Raw genomic sequence first — 19,472 nt, 5'->3', positions numbered from 1 at the left:
GAGGAGATCCGGTACAAGAATCTAGTTTGTTGGTTGACTTTTTTTATTACATTGGATGCCATTTTGTCACAGGAAAGATTTGCCTCTAGGATGGAACCCAAGTATGTAATTTCATCTTTCCTTGTGACAATATTGTCACCCACTGTAACTGAGAAGCCATCGGTCTTGCTGAGTTTGTTATTTGATCCGAAGAGAATGGACTCTGTTTTACCCAGGTGTAATGATAGTTTGTTATCAGTGAGCCAGGTGCAGATTCTGCCGAGTTCTGAGCTGAGGGTTTTTTCAACCTGTAACTTGTTCTTGTCAGAGACCAGCAGGGCTGAGTTGTCCGCGAACAAGAACAAGTTGCAGTCACAAGCTGATGACATGTCATTTGCATAAATTAAGAACAGTAGCGGTCCTAGTATGCTTCCTTGTGGAACACCACAGCTCAATGTGAGGGGGGGGGGGATAGAGTACCGTTTACCTCCACCATCTGTTCTCTCCCCTCCAGGTAGGATTGCATCCAGCTCACTTATAGACTCACTTATAAAACCAATTGCTTTTAGCTTGTCAATCAGAATGGAGTGATTGACAGTGTCGAAGGCCTTTTGTAGGTCCAGCATGACCATGCCGCAGTATTTGCCCGTGTCCACCTCTTGTTTGATGTGGTCATTCAAATAGAGAAAGCATGTGTCAGTGGAGTGGGATGTTCTGAAGCCAGATTGGAATTCGTAGATCCGATTTTTTTTTCGCTAGGTACTTTTCGACCTGTTCGTAGACTATTTCTTCCATGATTTTCGAGATGGAGGTAAGAATAGAAACAGGGCGGTAGTTGCCTGGGTCTAATTTGCTGCCCTTTTTTTGCAGGGGGGTCACTCTCGCAATTTTGAAGTCCTTGGGGACGTGTCCCTGTTTTATGGAGAGGTTTATTATGTGTGTGATGACTGGGGTGATGGCGGCTGCTGAGTCTCTGAGGAATTTGGAGGGGATGTTGTCATGGCCAGTGGCCTCGTTAGGTTGGAGGGCGCTCCGTTTTTTGAGTACCTCATCTGTTGTTACCATTTCCAGTTTGTAGGGTAAACCCACCTACACGACTATAAGATATCATGAGGGATGAGGGTAAACCCACCTACACTACTATAAGATAGTACAGCAGCCAGAACAGGGACTGAGATCCTTGGGTGGAGCTGCCACAGACAGGTGCAGCAATGCAGCTTTAAGAATAAGTGGACCACAAAATGGCCATTGAGATTTGTTGGGGGAATGACTGATCAAGGGGCTACGGTAGGCTGCACTATACAGCCAAGCAAATGGATGAGCTATAATGTGAAATGTCTTGAATAGGCTACTTTACCTATACTTTAACTTTACTTTAAAAGTTATTATCTACTAATAACATTTTCTTGCATACAAGGAAGGCAGAGGTAGTTCATCAACAGAGTGTTTCAGAGATTCAAAAGCGGTTCCCTTCGCTCCACGATATGCCAGGTCGAGGGCCTTGAAGCGGATTTGTGCGGCAATGGGGAGCCAGTGCAGGTCCCTGTGTGAAGTGGGGTGACATGGGCTGACCTCGGTAGGTTTGAGATCAGGCGGGCCGCTGCGTTCTGAATGAGTTGAAGAGGCTTGGTGGCAGTGGTCGGAAGGCCAGCAAACAGTGTGTTGCAGTTAATTATAGTCATAATTCAGTCTGGTTGTTAAGACATATCCTATCAATAACTATTGTGAGGGCTGGCCCAGCACTGCGCGCTTCTCAGCGCCAATTACCATCACGCACCTGAGAGGAGTTTCCAATCAGCTCGACGGGAGCCCTCTTATACACGGTTTGCTGAACATTCAGTGTCGGGTCGTTTTGTCACCTCTACTGCTGTTCCCTCTCGTCTTCCTCCAGTGCGCCCTTGGAAGTTGTTGCTGTGTTCTCTCTCTGCCTCCGTGGACCCGTGCCTTGTTTTCCCACTTCGACCTTGCTTCTGGTGAGTCTTTTGGAAGACTAGTATTTTTCTATGAATTGATATCCTCGTTTTTGCCCTGGACTCACTGCCGTCGTCCGTTTTTGTGTTTCCTCAACACTGAAGAATTGTTGATTGTTTTGTTACTGGACTCTGCCTCGTATTTTCTATGTTTTGGAACTAATGACATTCTCCGTTTCTATTTCCCCTGCGAGTGGGATAGCGTAAAGCTGCAGTGCTACAGAGCTGCAGAGTCGCAGAGTCAACTCTGCTAAGGGCATTGCTGCAGAGCCGCAGTCACATCTGCTAAGGGCAGTGCTGCAGAGCCGCAGAACCCAACTTGGCTAAAGGACATTCCCCTCTAATGGATTAACATTGTTGTTGCACATTTCTGTTTTGTGAAAATAAATACGCCCTTCGGTTTTGGCTAACTCTGAACTACCTGTCTGTGTCGTGCTGTTGGGGTTGTTTACAAACCATAACAACTATACTACAAACATGATGGCAGCTTCTAATGTATTTAATGAAAATATGTATTTGACAGTGGAGGTTTCTCTATGACAACACGTGAAACACAAATGCACTCATAATTCATAATTATTATTAATTTACATATATATTTTTTTTAAATTATTATTATTATTATTATTTTTATTAGAAATGTTTTCCTCTGTAAAAAAATTCCAGTGATTTTTTTTTTCCTAAAAAATTGCCAAAATTGCCAGCTCTGAGCAGGCCTGCACTGCAGTAATGACTGCAGTAATTTTCGTGCAGAATATCTGCACAGGTTGACCCAATTTAAATAAATAATAAATAATAGCCAATCAAAATAGGCTATTAACTTCATCTAAGCACGGTCTGTGCAGTTAAACTCTTGCCATTGAATGGGGGATTGAATGATTGACAGCCTTGACAATCCAATAATACACAGAGGATGAAAATCCAATCAGAGATTGCTGCATCGCACAGTCAAAACGGGTCCAGCTGCAGGTTCGGAGGTTAGGTTTAGCTCGGGCCAATCTCAAGTTTCTCAAGTTTCTTTATTAGTTGTCATACAGAAGTACAGAATACTTTTATACAAAATGTAACAGAAAGAAGCATTTTGTATAAAAGTATTCTGTACTTCTGAATGACAACTAATAAAGAAACTTGAGAAACTTGAGATTGGCCCGAGCTAAACCTAACCTCCGAACCTGCAGCTGGACCCGTTTTGACTGTGTGAAACATAGCAAGCTAGTAGTTTAGTAAGCTGTGTACAGCTATAACAACACAGGCTAAATTAAACTTTGCGCCAACATTAGGACCGAAGTATAAACCAGCAACTGAGCAACATGAAGAAGTGGACTTATGCATCTGGATCAGAAAAAAAGTTGTGGATGAAAAAGTAAGTAGGCTACAGTGTTTGTAAAAGCTTGTATGCTAACAGTAGCTAGCCAGCTTAGCCTACATCACAATGATGATCACCAAGCTAACTTACTGTACACACTGTAGGGCTGGGCAATTAATCGAAACAGAATCGCGATATCGATTCATAGACCTATGCAATATCATTTCTAAGTTATGACGATTTTTCTTTTATTAAAAAAAGAATTATAATTGTTTTTTTTTTTGTTTTTTTTACTTTTAAAATTATTTTATCTGGGTTGAACATGATTTGTGGAACTCCCTCTGGTGTTGTGGTCGTGGTATTCACTGACCTTTGGGAAGTATTTCGACATGCACATGGGTATCTTAGTGGTGTAGTGTATCTTGTATACCAGGCCCATTGCAAGTTGCTGTACTCTGTCGTCTACTCTAAGCCATCCTAGGTTGTCAAAGTGGGCAGGGGTGAGGTGGGTTTTAGGAGTAAGGTCAAGCAGTAGTCTGACCAGTTTGTTTTGTGATGTTTGTAATCTTGTTTTTAGTGCCTTTGAGGTGCTTTGGTACCATGAGGTGCAAGCATAGTCGTAGTACCCTTGAATGAGTGCTCCTGTTAGAGTCTTCAAGGTATTCTTGTTTACCAGAGAGGATATCCGGTACAGGAATCTAGTTTGTTGGTTGACTTAGTTTTATTACATTGGATCCCATTTTGTCACAGGAAAGATTTGCCTCTATAGGATGGAACCCAGGTAGGTAATTTCATCTTTCCTTTTAAGATAAGATAAGATATTCCTTTATTGATTCCCTTGGGGAAATTCAGGCATCATAGCAGCATGGGGGAAGGGGGGGGGGGGTACAGGTAGTGAAAACAACACAAGCAGTGTAAACAAATAGGTCTCCTCTCCTCTCCTCTCTCCTCTCCTCTCCTCTCCTCTCCTCTCCTCTCCTCTCCTCTCCTCCTCCTCTCCTCTCCCTCTCCTCTCCTCTCTTAGGTATGAATTGAAAATGGGGGACCCTGATGTAAACAAGACGAAAGTCTTTCTCTGGTCTGCATCCCCTTAACAATTGTGTGTATTGAGCCGTACTGTATTGTACCCATTCTGCAATCTGTTAAATAAAGTTTTCATTCATTCATTCATTCATTCATTGTCCTGTTACATAAAACCCATCTGTGGCCTCGTGCAGAGGAAGGTGGTAAATACATGTTAGATATTCCAATGTACAGTTTTGCTGTACCATTGACTCAGAATGGTCTGTTTTATTGAAATCGTCACAGCAGTATAGTTTATACTTCAGAAGTATGCTATTTAAACATGGTCCCCAAAATGAATGGAAGCAAATGAGGAGCCTGACACCTGGGAGGAATGGGGGTGTTGCAGCCTTGGGGATGTTTTAAAAATATAATTTAATATATAATATAATATAATAATTTGTGCTTCACCAAGAAATTTGGTCAGCAGCCGCCACTGGTGGATGCTAACTAATATCAGAATGGGCTAGCTACTAGTGTTATGCTAACTGATGTTAGAATGGTCTAGCTAATAGTGCAGTGGCGGCTGGCCGATAGTGGGCGCTAGAGCGCCGCCCTCCCTGGTTAAAAGAAGAAGAAGAAAGAATTATTTGCATGAGGAGTAAGCAGCCTATTCATCCCCCAGCCGAGCCGGCGCCTAGCCCCCTCCACTCCGTTTTCATGAGCGCTCATTTCTGCTCCGCCGTAATTGCGCAACTCACAGGGCAAAATGCAAATACGTATAAATAAATACGTACGTACAACATAGCGCTGTCAAATACGATACCAGAGGGCGCTTGCTCGAGTGCCCGATGCAGTCACTATTGGCTGAGAGTGGCACGTGACATCGCATCCCCAGACGTTGTGCTCTGGGCTCTGGCTATGCAGATGCTATTCGAGGGGCTACTAGGAAATGGTTGTCGGAAATTGATAATAATCACAAGATACTGTACATTCAGACAGTGTTGGATCTAACTAAATAGATTTATATGGACACCTTTATGGAAAGTTCAAGCCTGGAGTCTGGACCACAAAGCTTCTCGAACTAGGGTAGGCTATACTCTGTCTTAGCTGGTTCGACAACAAACAACAACACGCTAGTATAATGGCTAGCTGGATGCAGTCTGGACAGTGGACATATACATCAACAGTCTGGACAGTGGACATATACATCAACAGTCTGGGACAGTGGATATATACATCAACAGTCTGGACAGTGGACATATACATCAACAGTCTGGACAGTAGACATATACATCAACAGCCTGGACATATCAAGCCCTCCTGGACCACGTTTAAACTAAACAAAGTGAGTTGCGGTCTCTCTCTCTCTCTCTCTCTCTCTCTCTCTCTCTCTCTCTCTCTCGCTATGCTGTGTTGTTGTTGAACTAACTAATTAATTTCGTCGTGGGTGGATCATAATCAACCAGACAATTAATGGTAACTTGTTTAAAATGACAAGATATACAAATGTGTTCATTATTGTATTGATCAGAGAGAGAGTGGAGTTTCTTTTGGATTTAAAATAAGTGGATTATGGCTTGTTCAATATCGTCTATGTTTGAATGAATGAAAACTTTATTTAACAGATTGCAGAATGGGTACAATACAGTACGGCTCAATACATACAATTGTTAAGGGGATGCAGACCAGAGAAAGACGTTTGTCTTGTTTACATCAGGGTCCCCCATTTTCGATTCATATCGATAGTTTAATAGCTAGCCTTGGCTCGTTTAACAATATGCAAAATGTGTACAGCCCTGTACTCATACTGAAGTTATTCTTGGTATATACTACACATACTAGGTCTGATTGTGTAACGAATCGATTCCACGTCGTGCTGTGTGTGAGTGAGAGAGAGAGAGAGAAAGAGAGAGAAGGAGAGATAGAGGGGGATACTAATTAATTCCGCCCCCCCCGTGAAGAATTCACCAGCCACCACTGTAATAGTGTTATGCTAACTGACGTTAGAATGGGCTAACTACTGTAATTGTGTTATGGTAAATTACATCAGAATTGGCTAGCGACCAGTGTTATGCTACATGCAAACAATTCCAGAATTATTACATTTGTAGCTTTGGAATAAATGTAAACGTATAAAAAAACAAATTAAAGGTCCCTTGTCTTATAAATGGCCTTTTCCAGTGTTTAGCATTGTTTTATAGCAATGGGGGTTTGTATCAATGGGGTCTGTGTCTCTAATTCTAATTTTGGCGGATTGCTCCAATTCCGTTGAGACAAGATCCTCCCACAGTGAACTAAGCCATTCTGATTTGACTCGCTATCCTACGTAGCAAGGAGCTGGTCTGCATAACTAACGCCCCCTCTATGGTTGTAGCGCACACTCAACCATTCGCTCAACAACAGAGCAAGTGGAAATACTGACACTTCCTGAAACGGGTTGACAGAAAGAGAGAGCAGAGAACGAGCGAGCGAGAGAGAGGGACACGGAGCACCCCACACACACTCCCGACTGCGCGCGCGGGGAAACACACACACAGTCGGGACACAGACTGTGACGAGCGAGCGAGCGAGAGGGATAGAGAGATAGATAGAGAGGGAGAGGGAGAGAGAGGGACACGGAGCACTTTACACACACTCCCGACCGTGCACGCGGGGAAACACACACACGCAGTCGGGACACAGACTGTGACGAGCGAGCGAGAGAGAGGGACACGGAGCACCCCACACACACCGCGCGCATGGGGAAACACACACGCAGTCGGGAGCGCGCGCAAAACGCTCCGCATCCCTCCCTCTCCCCCGCCCACCCGCCCTCCGCCCCCCCCCCCCCCCCCCCCCCCCCCGTCGGCACCCGTGCCACATCAACCCGCTGCAAAGTATCATAGCGCACACTCCCACGCATATTCCGATCTGCGCAATAATATCCACAGGGGTATATTGTCATTTGAAACAAGTTACCAATGCATTGTCCCGTGGGATTATGCCCCCCCCCCCCCCCCCCATCTCTCTATGTCTCTCTCTGTCTGCCAGTGCAGACTGTGGGTGACTGTCACTCGCGATTTGCGAGTATGGGCGGAGCCCAGCCCGAAACAGCTTGAAATCTTGAAGTGGAAAAATGCTGCTTTAGAGTACTTGATAGAAATACAAAACAATGATTTTTTTGTTTTTTTAACCTTACAGATGTGTTCCATAGACTCACAGGAATTGTGTAAAATTGCCCAAATAGTGAAAGGAATAGCAAAGCATGGGCCCTTTAGATGGTGCATTTATATAGTGCTTTTATCCAAAGCACTTTACAATTTATTCCTCACATTTTACACATTCACTCACACATTCACACACTGATGACAAAGGCAACCATGCAAGGTGCCAGCTTGGATCAAGCCCCCTGAATTGCCCACTTCTGCCCTATTTTCAAAATTCCTAGATCATTTTATGATTTCTTGAATTGAATCATAGAATTATGGAATTTGGAAAAGGGCAGAGGGCCTGGATCCAGGCTGTGAAATAAGCCCTATAGTACACCTGAAGTTTTATCAAATAGCTTACTCCCTCACATAAAAGCCCTGTTGTTTAATAATAATTCTCCACATGGTAAATACACAGGTCACAACATGTTTACAGGAAAGTTTTGGAGTTGTATTTGGAGTGTATTTCGTGACTGTCGGGAACTAGGCTACACTGGCACACCTACTTTCAGTGAATGATGCTAAGCTAGGCTAACAGTGCGGCTGTTCCCTAAGCCTAATAATTGCACAGAGAAGAAAAGGGTATCTGCTTGTCTAACTCCAGGGTAGATGGCAAATAAGCATATTTCCCAAAAAGTTGGCATGTTCCTTTAAATGCATGCAGCAGTCCAGATAGCCTGCTAGCTCTAAGTAAGGGATAATCAACAATTAGGTGTGCGTTAAACCATTTTAAACATGGCGTGGAGCCGAAGAACCACCCCACGTGCAACAGAGTGCCCAACACACACCTACAAGTGGATTATTCCACTTATACCATGGTCATCTGCCACATAAAATAAAAGCATTTAGTGTGGTAAACTATTTGAAAGGTCATTGGTGTGTTTTCCTTCCCGGCCGTTAGTTAATCAAGTTGATAAATCAGCTGTGCTCACCATGGTTGATAATGAGTACACTTTGACAGCTGTGCTCTTTAAAGTTGCTATGGTTACAGGTTGGGTAGCGGATTAATTCAATTAAACTTGAGCCAAACTGTGTGTGCGTTACGGTTAGACGGTTTTAACGCACACCTGCCGGCCAATCAGAAAAGAGTATTCACCCAGACCATAGTATTGTATATTGTATAATGTTGCACATCGGGTGGTTATTCGCCTCCATGACGTTTAACACACACCTACTCTTTGATTATCTCTCACTTATTCAGGACATACAAGTGTTGATATGCATCTTCATAAAGAATATGACGACTACTGTATTTGCCATGGAAACAGAACTTTCACAGTCCATGCAACCTTTAAACAGTAAGGTCACGGTGTCTGCCTCTAGCCTGGATCCAGCCCCTGGATCGCCCACCTCTGCCCTTTTTAAAAAAAGATTCACAATAATTCTGTGATTTAGTTCAGGCTATTCCCACTGAATCACTTGAATTGAATAATATAATTATGGAATTTGGAAAAGGGCAGAAGTGCAGAATTCAGTTGGGTGGACTGGATCCAGGATAGCCTTGCTCAGGCTAATATCGGCATATTCCAGGTGTCATGTTGAGGTTTCTCATCATTGCATATGAGGTTATCCTGGCTATCGTAAACAGGATATGTGTCAGAATAATATTAGAATATATAGTAATATAATATATATATATGTAAACATATTAAGTGGCAGCTACTGTATATAGCATTGGAAGAAGCTATGTAGGGTTATAGGGTTTCCCTATCCATAAAATGAAGAATTGAAGACACTCCTAGAGCCAGGGGCGTAGCTGGGGGGGGGGGGGGTAGCTTAGGATGATTCCAAGGGCCCAGCACTTGGGGGGGGGGGGGGGGGGGCCCAACATTTTTTTTTTTACTAGACATCACTCAGGTGTATTATTGATGCTCTCATTGATACTATGTTTGTTTCTCAAGTGTGTGTGTGTGTGTGTGTGTGTGAGATATATAGAGAGAGAGGGGGGGCTTTGGTAGACTATTGCATTGGTCCATTCATTGAAGATGAACGCAATGCGACATCCTTCACTAGGCTCACCCACCAACAGTGCAGGTGCTGAACTGCTGATCCGAATGTATAGGTAAAAACCATATTATGCGTTTTCATCAATAAAAAAATTGCCAAAAAAAATTCCGCTTGCACGCTCGCAAGCACTGGGGGCCTACAAATACATTCTTTCATGGGGCCCAGAATCTGGAGCTACACCCCTGCCTAGAGCACACAACAACCTAAGTATAATAATAATAATAATAATAATAATAATAATAATAATAATAATAATAATAATAATAATAATAATAATAATACAATATGAGAACCCATTCAAAAGCCTTGAGCAAAGAAAGAGCATTACTAGAACTCACTGAAATGCAATAATGAATGTGTTCAGAGTTTGCAAGCCAAATCTGAATTGGGATTGTGGGGGCCGGCCAGATCACAGCTTTATTTATTCCATTCAATCAATCTAATGTTAGAAACATTATACATTAACATTATACACATTTCAGAATTGTCTTTACCCAGACTTTTAACTTGTGATAGACAGAGAAACTGGATTCTAACCAGATATGTGGATAGATCCTTGTGTAATTTTTTCCTCCCTTAAAAAAAACATGCACTTGATAACAATAGAACGGCAAGCACATGAAGCAATTCCAAATCATACCGAATTTCCTTCTGTCTGTGTGTGTTTATGTGCGCGTGTGTGTGCGTGTTTCACAGCTGTGGACCACTTGGACTTGGTAAGTAAAGACAGGAAGTGCTTTGGCACAGAAACCCCTCTACCCACAGTTCTGAGGGAAAATAACAACTAATATGGCATCACTTATAAAGCAACCGAAGCATGTGGGCACCACACTTTGTGCACTCAGACACAGCAGTCAGAACATGATACGCTATGTTTAAATCCACCATGGCCTAGTCCAAATGTACTGAACATTAATAGAATCAAACAACCATATATACCATCAGTCATTTATGCTTTGTGCCACCACCATCCCGTTAGCCATTAACGTTCAGTCCCAAAACACATCATCAACCTTTTCGCTGTTCTTCTACCGAGGTGGAAGGAGGCAGCCCACTCTGCCCACTCCTCTCGAGTGGCGAGGTGCGATGCTGGGCAGCGTCCTGCGCGTCGACCACCATGTCCATCAGGATGTCGACTTGGAGCTTCAGTGAGTCGGCCTGTTCCCTGGTTCCTTCTCCTGAGGCGCTCTACACAGTCTCTGCACTTGACTTCAGTGCTTCGTCCCCGGTCCCTCTCCCCGACCCACTGGCCCTCGTGGAAGGAGAATCTGTGGCCCCCAAATGAGAGGGTGGGTCGGTCGTGTCTTCCCAGCTGCGTCTCTGGGGTGCTGCAGAGGGAGGCATTCATGCGCAGAGGAGTTGGCTAGGGGTTGAAAGGTGAAGATGAGGGCATCGCCAGTTTGTCTGTTACTCCTCTGAGGATGAACATGGCTGGATGGTGAACTGAGGCTGGTTGAGGTCCACTGAGGTCGTGTGGAGCGCTAGATTCTTGTCCACAGATTTTCACCTTTAGAACAAGAATACATTGAGATTGTCCTGAATTAGAAAAAAAAATGCATCTTTCAATTAATCTCAATGCAATGTGTGCTACTTCTACACATTCTTTAGTATCACATGGTGTTGTCATAGGGTGGACGTTCTGTCTCAAAACTGCCTAATCAGGAGTAGCCTATTTTTTTTTTAGGTAGGAGGTTGACATTTGCAAGTCAATGCCATTGTCCACAAATATAAAACAAAGATATAAAGTGTGGGACACACTCAACTTACCTTCTATCATAGCCTTTTAATTCCCCTCTGTTTTCATATAAAGGCATTCTTGTTACCATTGCATTGGAATGGAACGTTTTAATTCCATCAGGTTTGAGTGTGGGATTTAAATGTATGAATTTAAATGAATAGCAAATGTACTAGAGATCCACACAGCACACCCGTGTGACACTTAAGGCTTAAAGGGTTTTACTTAAGGGTGTTTCACAGAATCCCTTAAATTGTTTCATTAGTTAAGGAAAAACATAACATCTTTCACTGCATTTACTGCAGACAAGATTATACAACTGAAAACTACAGTTTCTATGGAGACTGCTCCCATAAGCATAGCTCCGTGCACTTGCGATAGCCTCACCTGTATCGGTATACAGTAATGAATGGTTGAGAAAAGAAAGCATGAAAACCAAAATGGTTAGAGGAAAATATTATACTATTGGATGAATAGACAAAAATAAAGCACATACTTAAAAGTAAACAAAGAATGTTGGAGGAAAATTTGCACCAAAAATGTATTCAAGAAGTCTTTAATATTGAGTCAGAGGTACCTTAATTTCTTTCCTTTGGTCGCTAATGCCTTTTGTGCAACAGTTTAACTAACTTCAAGGGACTCCTTAAATATAAGATCAAGACCAGAAGAAAACTTTAAATACTCAAGTGAACATTTTAAGGAAACCTTAAGGAGAAGACTTACTGTAAGGGTGTTTTGTGCAACTGCTTTTATTTGAAGAAAACCAGATTTTAAGGAAAATCGTATCTTAAGATCTTATGGCCCTGAGCCATCGTCTTGTATCCCATCCTGTATACAGTACATATGCTTGCAGTTGTTGAAGTTCTATTCATTACTTATTTTCACAATTCTCTTATGTACTCTTGATTCTATTCACATATATGCTTACCACATGCATCTATTGCTATGTCCGCCCATCACAAACACGCAAACGCCTGTCTAACGCCTGTCCCCCTGTGAGTGGATGTCTCGTGGTGATGATCAAAGTGGTGGACGACCCGACCCATGGTGATGGCCAAGAGGATACGATCCCCTCTACGTCGCCCCCATACCTCAAATGGATCAGTCATCAGCTCTATTTTATTTTCAATCTTTCAAACTGTTCTTATGTACCCCAGTTGCTATTGCATGTACATATTTGTGTTTTATTACACGTATATGTACTGTACTTACCAACTGTTTCACCTGTTTTATAGCAACACTGCTATCACCGACATCTAAGAAGGGAGATCCTCCCCTTGAACGGCCCTTCTAAGGTCTCTCCCTTCCACATGGTCTGTGTCTGTGTTATTTTATATTTTATTTTGGATTTCATGGTGTTTTTTTTGTTTTGTTCTTGATTTATTGTGATGTTTCTTCTCGACTTGTTTAAAGAAGACGTGTCCGGCCCATGGGGACATTAACGTGTGTTGTCGGGCCTTACAAATACATTTGATTTGATTGTGCAACCATCCCAGGGGCTCAAAGACCAAATAAGGGGGCACTCCTACATCTAACATTGTTTTAGGGGAGGGACAGAAAGACATCATCATTAAGTGGATTACTTTTTCATTTATTTTTATGGATAGCCTGCTGTGTATTAAGTGATGAAAAAATAAATATATATAGAAAATGGTTGAACTATGTGAACTGTGTGAGAAAATATACGACTGTAAAGGCAGGCAGTCCAGATGCGTCAGAAACAGTGGTTTCCCCTGCTTTCATCTTAAACTCCCATTGGCTGGTTAATGCTACCAGATGCTGAGCTTCGAGGTCGTATCTCCCTCTGCTAAAGTATCTGATTTTTACCACATGAGCTAAACACAAGTATTTGTGGGCAAACACATGTATCCCAATTCCCAACTGGCAATAGTATCTTAAACAGATAATACTGTAGAATGTAACCTCGCGTTTAACATATTGCGATAATGGTATATTATCCATAGGGCTTTTCGTCCAGAGTACATTCATACTGCTCGTCATACATACTCCACATATACACATGTTACACTGTATATTGCAATTACCAAAGCGACTTACATTACAGATTGTGAACAAGTCAGGGGGAGGGGTACATCTCTGGCAGCTAAGGGTCAGTGACATTGTTCGTCAAATAGTGTTGAGCTTGAGTGTTACACTCCGAGTGCATAATAGTATAGACATTAGCAAGATAGGTAGTAGTAGAATAGTAGCATAGTAGTAGGGTACATAATAGTCAAAAGACATTATATTATGTAAGATATTGTTTGAAGAGGTGTGGCATATTGCTATGCAAACTTAATTTCCTTGTACTGTACTTGTGCAATGACAATGGGATGTCATCTAAATGTAGTAGGAGTGACCTCAAGAGGACCCCAGGCTGTGTTAACACCATGCTCTTCGTATTAAACTACAGTATGTAAGGAACCTCAAGCAGCAACAACCTGATAAAGTATTAGCCTCCTGAATAGTCTACTTCTTTCCACCTTTTTTTTTTTATAAATCCCGGTAACGATTCTGTGATTCAGGGAATCAAATGATATAATTATGGAATTTGGTAATAATAATAAAAAAAAAAAAAAAACGATTTAGGGTTGGATCCAGGCCAGGGAGAGTGACCAGTAAAACCTCCTACTAAGTGGGCTAATTGTCAATTATAGGAGAGACTTCACTCTAAAGTGCCTTGAGTGCATTTGTAACATGGATGTCCCCAGTGGTAATGAGATGCACAGGAACTACTCAAGATAAGACATTGTAGATGGGGGTAAAAACAACACACACACAAGGAGTGGGACCTCAACTTAAAACAAAACAATCGGAGGATGCAAAACGTTAATCATACAAAAACATAAGCATATAAAACACAGTAGCCTACAAACTCAAAGAAAGACAATAAAAGAATTATCACAAAGTCAGAAAGGTGTGTGAGCATGCTTGTGTATGTGAAAGTGGGGTTTGGTGTGTGTGTGTGTGTGTGTGTGTGTGTGTGCGCATGGTCATATCATAGGTGCGTCTGTGTTTTTAGTCCTCAGCCAGTAGCTTTATAATTTATATGATAGAGATGTACAGGGCACCGCCACCAAGGCAGCCTGGTGGTCAGAGAGACTGTCCCATGACTAGAAGGTCCATCCCTGGTGCCGTCGACTAAAGACGCACTTCAACCATTATCTGAAATCAAATTTACATTTTTTTTTTATTAAAATCTAACCCTAACTAACCTTACCGTCATGCAGTTGTGCTAATATACTAACCTACACTATAGCACTCAACACTTTGATGAACATTGTTACTCAGCTGATAGAGTTGTGCCCTTCCTGATGACTTGTCGTACAGAACTTGTAAGTTGCTTTGGATAAAAGAGTCAGCTAAATGACTAAATGTAAATGTAAATGAAGAGTCGTTGAGCAAGGCACTCAACTCCTACCGTACCTGCTCCAGAGCTGGTGCTCTGACCCCTCTGATGAAATGTGTGTTTCAGAGGTATATGGCAATAAATACAATCCTATTTACACTATGTGGAATATGAGTGATTAGATTAGATTCTTTAATGACCACCCAGCCAGGCTGGTGGAATTTGTTTTCAGTGCAGCTTTGTTACAGCATTGTTGCAACATAGAACATATAACATCACTTTCAATACGTACATACTACATGCGGTTAAATACATAAATACATAATTCCAAGACCACAATATCAAAGTTTATGTCCATGTCCATAGCAACAGAGGTAGGGGGGGGGGGGTTGTTACAGGGAGTTCAGTGTCCGTATGGCAGTGGGGAAGAAGCTGTTTTTAAAGCGGGATGTTTTGGTGGTCAGGGATCTGTAGCGCCTCCCGGAGGGCAGCAGCTGGAAGATGTGGTGTGCTGGGTGAGTGGGGTCAGAGATAATTTTTCTAGCTCTTCTTATTGTGCTTTGGCGGTGGAGTGATTCGAGAGATGGGAGGGGGGTGCGGATAATTTGAGGATTTATTGATCTACAACTCATGGAGGGAAAATAAATCTGTTAAAGTAAAACCTGTAACCATTGGTAACAACTTTCAAAAGAAAATGCCTCATTTCTGTGCAGCAGTAAAGTTAACACTGGAAATGCATGACATTCCTGCTCTACTGTGACTTTACAAGATCCAGTAATAAGACACCGAGAAATAAGACACCAAATTATTATGTTTCTGTTGATATATTTATTATACATCAACACATAGCAAGCAACCACTGTTTTGCACATAGCATCAGTCGTCTCTTCCATCGCCATGCACAAAATAATGGTTGCTATGTTACAGGCAGCTATGTTGGAAAACTGCACAGATATTTAGTGCAAGGCCTCTATTGAGAACTGGCAGTGAGAGGTACTACAACCTGAAGTATATGATCAGTTATCATTGATCATTATTGATTATTTGAGGTAAAAAGTTACCCAACATTGACAACTGGATATGGTCTTTTTGACATATTAAAACATCACACACACTGCATTCATAAAATCTGCCAAAATGTATCACCATGTCCAATAAAATCAGAGGCACAGATGAGCAAACTAACAAAGGCCCTGTATTAAAACATATTCAAATCAAAATGAATGTAAGGCTTTATGCTCAGAACACTAGTCTGATTCTAGTCCGATTCACAGCATACAATGCCGCCACCTACTGTTCAATCTTGTATTGCTTACAAAATAAAACAACTTTTTGGTCGACATTAATTTTGGCATTTTGGCTACATTCACATTGCAAGCCTTAGTGGTAAATTCTGATTTATTGCTCAGATCCGTTTTATTTGTTTGGCTGTTCATGTTATTTTTCAAATGTGGCCAATATCACATTCCAGTGTGAACGGGTCACTCTCCTGAACTGATGCGCAAATGAACACAATGAAGATGGCTATAAACACAGACGACACTGAAGTCAGGTTATGTTTTAATTTATAAGTTGATAAGTTGATATAAGCAGTGAGGAGATAATGGGGGCGAGGAGGTGAAAGAGAGCAATTTTCTTTCAATAAATTATGCTTTCAAACAAATACGTCCCCTCAAGTTTTGCTTGTACAGAAGTATCACCCCAAATACTTATACTGTATGGTTAACACCTCACTGTCCCTCCACTGAACACCTCCATCACAGCTGTCTTCCATATTTGTATTCACCAAGTGACTCCCGCCAGTGCAGAATTGTGATGAACAAAATAAATAACTGGATCTGATTTAGGATACAATTATGAAAGTGACCCAAATTAGAATTGAAAAGATCCGATTCCATGTGATCTGTGCTGTTCACAGATCTGAGTCACATGTGAGCAAAATAATTGATTAGAATAGAAAGCTTTATTGTCATTGTACATAATACAATGAAATTATGAGTGCTACTCCTGATCAGTGCAGTTAAAAAACAAAGTAAACAGGATAAAATAATCTGATTTGGGCCCATCATGGGGCTATCCCATGCCCTGGAAGTAGGATGTACACTGGCCATGCACACACCACAGTAACACTCTTCTATTTAGAATAGCATTTTGCTGGCATATCATTGTTGATGCGTGTATGGTTAATTGCAGTTAGACCTCTAACATGGTTTGCTTGATTCAGCCCTGGTCCACACGTGTTCATGCTTAGCTTAGGCCTTTTTCATTGTTGGTATCTTTCATATTATGCATGCTAAGCCCATGTACAGATACATATATGGCAAACACATGTCATGAGTCTGTTATGTTTATTTAAATTAATTGTTACAAATTATTACTGAGTATTTATCTCTGTGCTCTCCTATGACTCCAGATACCTCGTTTACACCTGCAACTGCCAAACCGGAGCTTGGAGAGTCTATTTCTAGGAGGGGTTCCCAGGGGAATGTGTGGTAGAGTGCAGGGGTGTTTGGTTGTTATTTGGGGATATACATATTTAAATGCCCAGAATAATGTACAGGTAACTTGAATGGTTTGTTACCTTAACAAATTGATGATGTGGTATATTGTATGTTGCAGCCCAGGTGAAATTAGTTGTTATTGGATAATTGATTGATGATTGATTGTTGTATTTGGTTCGTCTCAGCAGGAGGAGCTAGATACATAAAATGGAGATAGGAGGTCCTGGAAGGTGTATTTTGACCATCATAGGACAATGCTCTCCGCTAGGGCCCAGTTTTAAAAGGCATAGCATAAAGTTAGTCTCTTTTCTTCTATTGGTATTGTTTGTTCGTAGTTTCTTTTTTGTTGTAAATGTGTATATTGGGAATCGACTGCTATAAATAAACCTGGTGACTGCTGACAACTGCCTCCAAGCCTCGTCTTGTGCCATCATTGCTTGGTCAACCTTAGACCTGCAGTCTGAACATAGCCTATTTCTCTTGAATGAATGTTCAAACTCATTACATGTAATCTAGCCAATAGTATGTGATATTCTTGTGTGCAAAAATTATTTACACTGTAGCATATACCTTTGCTGTTAAAGGTCCAATGAAGGCTATTTTTGGAACATATAAATGTGGAGTATATTCACACATTCTCAAGTGTTAGATTTTACGTTTTCTGAACATATAAATGAATGAAGACTTTATTCCAGACTCAAGGTCCATATTACACATATAAACACAATACAAAAAACAAGGACAACAACATAGATTCAAATACATAAAGGCATCGATTCCAAAGAGTACCTTGTATCGCTTTGCTTGACATCAGTAATGGCACCTATTATCCTGTTTTTTTACTCTAATAGTCGACGCATACATTTAAATATTAAGTTCCTCAGCAGAGCATGGAAGGAGGAGATATTTTTAGTCACAAACAAATGGCTTGCACTAGTCCATCTTGGGAGCTTAAGGAGGATCCTAAATGCATCATTATATGCTACCTGCAGTTTAAAAAGTTTTTCTGTGCTATAATTACACCAGAGGTGTGCAGTATAAAACCGAAACGGAGTACAATAGGCTCTGAACAGGCTTATTTTCACATTGTCCGCCACTCTGTACACATACAATTTCCGTGCCAGCATATTGGCCTGTGCATACAGTTGGCAGCACTGGCGCTGCACATCAACACACATGTCATCAGTGATATTGTGACCCAAATACTGCACACTCTGCACCACATCTAGGGCGCAGTCAGACAGCAAGAAGGAGGGAAACTTTTGCTTCTGGGCCTCCTTAGTTTTCACTATCATAACAACACTCTTGTTAGGGTTGAATTTGATATCATGTTGTAATGTATACCATACACAGAGCAGACTTTAAGCAATTGCTGTAAACCAGCACTATAGGGGGACAGTATGACTAAATCATCCGCATAGATCAGATGATTCTAATGTAAGGCCTGAACATATAAAAGGCTTTACACACTATACCATGTTACAAGCTCAGGCTTTACACACTATACTAAGTTACAACCTCAGGCTTTACACACTATACCATGTAACAACCTCAGGCTTTACACACTATACCATGTAACAACCTCAGGCTTTACACACTATACCATGTAACAACCTCAGGCTTTACACACTATACCATGTAACAACCTCAGGCTTTACACACTATACCATGTAACAACCTCAGGCTTTACACACTATACCATGTAACAACCTCAGGCTTTACACACTATACCATGTTACAACATCAGGCTTTCTATACTATACCATGTTACCTCAGGCTTTACACACTATACCATGTTACAACCTCAGGTTTGATACACTATACCATGTAACAACTTCAGGCTTTATTTATACTATACCCTGTTACAACATTAGGCTTTACACACTAAACCATGTAACAACCTCAGGCTTTATTTATACTATACCCTGTTACAACATTAGGCTTTATACACTAAACCATGTAACAACCTCAGGCTTTATTTATACTATACCCTGTTACAACATTAGGCTTTATACACTAAACCATGTAACAACCTCAGGCTTTATACACTATACCATGTTACAACCTCAGGCTTTATATACTATACTAAGTTTCAACCTCAGGCTTTATACACTATACCATGTTACAACCTCAGGCTTTACACACTATACTAAGTTTCAACCTCAGGCTTTACACACTATACCATGTTACAACCTCAGGCTTTATATACTATACCATGTAACAACCTCAGGCTATTTTATACTGTACCATGTTACAACCTCAGGCTATTTTATACTATACCATGTAACAACCTCAGGCTTTATATACTATACCATGTAACAACCTCAGGCTTTATATACTATACCATGTAACAACCTCAGGCTTTATATACTATACCATGTAACAACCTCAGGCTTTACACACTATACCATGTTACAACCTCAGGCTTTATA

The sequence above is a fragment of the Notolepis coatsorum genome, assembly GCF_963971535.1.
Source record: "Notolepis coatsorum genome assembly, chromosome: 16".
Lineage (NCBI taxonomy): Eukaryota > Metazoa > Chordata > Actinopteri > Aulopiformes > Paralepididae > Notolepis > Notolepis coatsorum.
Note: the sequence above shows the minus strand (reverse complement) of the source record.